The following is a 4771-nucleotide window of genomic DNA, read 5'->3' on the forward strand; positions in this document are numbered from 1 at the left end:
TTTTAGGATGGCCAACGTTTTTATTGTAATACTGTGAAACTTGTAGTAGTCTTAAACTTGAAAATGCATTGAAATACTGATTGGTCATTGGCATGCCACTTTTGATGTGTATATCAAATGACCAAAACGGGGATGGAAATATTTAAGATGATGATTAATATTCAGATGAGTAATTGACACAATGCCTAACATATTTATATGTTTTCCCATTCTGTAGTGCACACGATTTCCAGTGCTCTATTTGTGTACGGGTTGATGGTCACTATACCTGTTACTGAATGTTATGGATTGTTCTCATATTGTTTGATAGTGCTTGACACCATAAACTACTGAAGGTACAAGGACTGAGGACACACTGACTATCATTGTATTGATGACATTATGAACACTGTGATTCTGTAGCAGCTGGCAAAGCTGCAGTCTTTCATTTTGACGAGAAAGGGCCCGTCTCCAAGAGGCCCGTTCGACATTTTCTTTGCTTCTGTTCAGGAGGTGTTCTCCCTGAATTATTGGAATAGACCGGATAGATTTTTTTTATTGATATTAACTACTGCTCTCCTTTTGGTTCACCTGAAAACCAGGCTTACTCACAACAATCACAGTATTAAGTGGATTGCTAGCTTTTTCTTGTTGTTGTCAAACAATTCTTACATTTTGAAATGAGTCGAAGGCAGCCCTGTCACTTGGTTTGCAATTAAGCTGAGGGATGGGGATGAAGGAATTCAATCATGTCTGAAATAGCGGAAAAATCTGAAGTCAAAATAGATTGTAAATAGAATGATCAGACAATGGAGTGTTAATGACCTTTAAATGTTACATTTGAAAAAAATCTATTTAACCAGCAAACCATGTACATCGCTCTCAATCGCTCTCCCCCATCCCAGCTAGCACATTTGGTTCCTTGGAAGTTGTGGGCACATACGTGTTTGGTTTCCCATTGGTTCTGGGAACAGGTAAACAGGTAAAACTGAACATTTGTCTCCCAGCTAGCACATAACATTCTGAGAACCAGATGTTTCTTAGAGCTTGGTGAAAGCGTGGTTGTCCTTTGGCTATTTTGGATAAAACCTTCCCACAACTTTCTGGGAATGGTGCAGGATAGTTGATTGGCTTTTGAACATTCTAAGGAACTTGACAAAAAACATATATTTTTCATTACTTTAATAAAAATGTTGGTAATGTTCTAGGAACGTTCTCCAACTGGTTTGACATCGGGAATGTTCTCAAATAGTTCAGAGCACATAAAAAAAAAACGTTCTTCTGTTGCAATTTCAGTACTACAGCATAATGTTTCCTACAGGTGTCCTCATGGTTCTATTTAAAGTCATGTTCTCAAATTGCTCCAAGAACGTTAGGAAACAACGTTCTTCTGTTGGAATTTCAGTATTTCCACAGAACCTTCCACACAAGTACCCATGTGATTCTATTTAATTGTCATATTTTTACTACATTCTGGGAACGTTGGTGTGACTTAAGCGATGTTCTCAGAATGTTCAGAGAACGTATGGTTCTCTCTTATGTCAGTTCTTGGCAATATTCTGGGAATGTTCAAAAAAAAATATATTGTACACATTAACGCCAATAAGCTCTAAATTCTGCTCTAAGTAAATGAAGAAAACGTTCCATAAAAAAACACAAGAAAACGTAATGATGTTCAGAGAAGGTTCTAAGAATGTTACTTAAAAATATATACATTCTGTTCTCAGCATCAACAAAACTCTCTCTATCCTCTATCAAGTTAAGTGTGTTAAGGTGTGTTGGTCGTGCCCACTAATTAGTGACACCTGATCTTAATGAGTGCTTGTTTCCTTTGAAATGGGGTCTGTTTGAGTAGACTAAAATGAACAGCTTTGTATGAGTAAAATAATCATGGCATGCTAGCTCCATCCTGGTGGCACAGTGGAATTTGATTGTTCCTATACCGGTTGATAGCAGAACTACTGAAGGTACAAGGACACACTGATTACTTCGCTTTGTATTGATGACATTATGAACACTGTGATTTTTGTATCCTTAAAACAAGCTTCTAGGGCTGATGTTTAGAAACATTTGGTACTGTCTGATTTAGAATATAAAGGGCCTGTCTCCAAGAAGCCCGATAGACCTTTTCTTTGCCTCTGCTCTGAAGGTGTTCTCTCTTGACTTCTTGTAATATACCAGATATTTTTTTATTGATGAACAACTTCTTTTGGTTCCTCTGAAAATACTGTCTACACCAGGATGACCCACAACAATTGAGAGGTAGAGCCTAAATGTGAAGTGTTCAGATGATCCCATTCTTACAGGGTTAAATAGTCAAAGGCAGCCCAGTCACTTGGTTTGCAATTAAGCTGAGGGATGGGCCTGAAGGAATCCAATCATGCTCAAATTCATAGTTGGAGCTCTGGGTGCAAGGACTAGCAGTCCGTGAGATCAGCATGATCGTTTTTGACGCTTTTCATCTTCGACGATTCCAGTTCCTGTATGTGGAAAATATCTGGGATAGGCAATTGCATCGTCTCAGAAGGCATTCATTTCCTCCTACACTGGGACTAACTTGTCGTTTTCTATAGCTGAACATCTAGTCATTGGATTGCTATACTCGGAAATGTTAGCCTTTGACCAGCTTCAGCCTGTCACTAGTTAAATGTATGAGGCTCCTGTATTTAACACATTAGCTTTGTGGAATCCAAACTAAGGGATACTACATCCATTGAAAGGGAGAGTTGAAGTGTTGTTTCTGTATACATGTCACAGGAGGCCAGGCAATACTGATAACACTAGAAAAAAATTGCCTGCTTGTGATAAGCTCTTTGTAGAGTACAGCTAACTTTTCCACTCTCTCTTCAACAGGTTCTTCTGGTGACATCGATCTGAACGTACAGACCCATTATATCACTTCTGGGGCTGGGCTCAGTCTTAAAGGGAAAAGCTTCAGCATGCTGGTCATCATTGAGTCCTGGGAAGAGGACGGGAGCTGCCGTGAGGAAAACACCAGACAATTTCTGTTAATATTTCTGTTAAATGTGGGCCTGGACTGCATGTCCATGTGTCCATGTCCATGTGTCCATGTCCATGTGTCTGCAGATGGACAGAACCATGTGTCTGCACACCTTCATGGGCGTCTGTGGCCTCTCAGTATTCCTGGTCGATTTGGTGTGCACCATGTCGACTGTGTGGTTCCTCGGACCCGCCCGCTCCCCATTGTCCATGTGCTTCCTCTTGGCGCATGCCTCGGCCATCTTCAACACGCTGCCTCTGCCCGTGCTAGGCCTGGGGCTGCTGGAGTACGCCTCCAAGCCACGCTATGCTGTGTGCCACACCACCGCCTGCAGGGCCCTGTGGAACTGCACCCTGATGCTGCTGGTACGGGTGCTAGCCGGCTTACGCTCCTGCTACTCAGCTGTCACCAATCTCATAGAGGTTGAATACGAGCAAGGGAGAAACGCTTTAGGGTGCGCGGTGCAGGAGTCTGTGTTTATGGTACAGTTCTCAGTGGGCATCTGCGTAGCCATCGCCTGTGTGCTGCTGCCCCACTAAAAACAACTGCCCTCGTGGCTGAAGGAGGCCAGACAGGCTGTCAGAGCAGAGGGACTACGTCAATCCAACGGTGCATAGCGACTTGCGCTTCAGGTATGCCAAGTTGGGGCAGCCAGGGGCTGACGAGGCGAAAGCACTGTCAGTGGAGGCCGAATGGCAGAGGCCCCCCCTTTACCTCAGCCTGACTTTGAGCTTCAGCACAACGTGGGTGTCTTACCTGGTCGTGTGTATCGCCTGTGAGCTCTTAAACCCTGGGATCCCCGCATACATCGGCCTCAACCTCCTGTGCTTTGAGTGCGCAAACAGCTTATTGGTGGGGCTGGTGTTCTGGCTCAAGAGCGATTGGCTGGGGCCGTATAGCGATCTCCCTGATGACATCTGCCAGTGGCAGGTTTACTGGCACTTAAGTAGAGGCGAAGTTACAGACTCTGAGAACATCCCAAGGCTGTGTTCAGCCTGTCAAGCAGGGACAGAAACACACTCCTGCATGTCTGAATCAGGCCAAATGACAAGCGGATGTGACTCATGGGAGATAAGAAAACAATTATGCTGTTAGACAACCTAGTTAGCAGGCCTAGCCTCTGATTGCCAATAGTTCTTGCCCTTGACATAGCCCTTAGTTTAGGCTACCTCATTATTACCACACACGCAAGGACATGGGCATAAAAAGGAGGTAGGTCCAGGGTTAGGTTTCTGTGCAACATTAGGTAGGTCCAGGGTTAGGTTTCTGTGCAACAGTAGGTAGGTCCAGGGTTAGGTTCCTGTGCAACAGTAGGCAGGTCCAGGGTTAGGTTTCTGTGCAACATTAGGTAGGTCCAGGGTTAGGTTCCTGTGCAACAGTAGGTAGGTCCAGGGTTAGGTTCCTGTGCAACAGTAGGTAGGTCCAGGGTTAGGTTTCTGTGCAACAGTAGGTAGGTCCAGGGTTAGGTTTCTGTGCAACAGTAAGTAGGTCCAGGGTTAGGTTTCTGTGCAACAGTAGGTAGGTCCAGGGTTAGGTTTCTGTGCAACAGTAGGTAGGTCCAGGGTTAGGTTTCTGTGCAACAGTAGGTAGGTCCAGGGTTAGGTTTCTGTGCAACAGTAGGTAGGTCCAGGGTTAGGTTTCTGTGCAACAGTAGGTAGGTCCAGGGTTAGGTTTCTGTGCAACAGTAGGTAGGTCCAGGGTTAGGTGTCTGTGCAACAGTAGGTAGGTCCAGGGTTAGGTTTCTGTGCAACAGTAGGTAGGTCCAGGGTTAGGTTTCTGTTTCTGTCCAGG

General features: G+C 44.3%; 1 pseudogene; it reads left to right on the forward strand.

Annotated features, from left to right (window-relative positions):
- The first annotated feature begins 2853 nt into the window (after positions 1–2853).
- Positions 2854–4053, forward strand: LOC129865451 (uncharacterized; annotated as a pseudogene).
- The last annotated feature ends 718 nt before the right edge of the window (positions 4054–4771 follow it).

This window comes from Salvelinus fontinalis, chromosome 11 (assembly GCF_029448725.1).
Source record: "Salvelinus fontinalis isolate EN_2023a chromosome 11, ASM2944872v1, whole genome shotgun sequence".
NCBI classification, from domain to species: Eukaryota; Metazoa; Chordata; class Actinopteri; order Salmoniformes; family Salmonidae; genus Salvelinus; species Salvelinus fontinalis.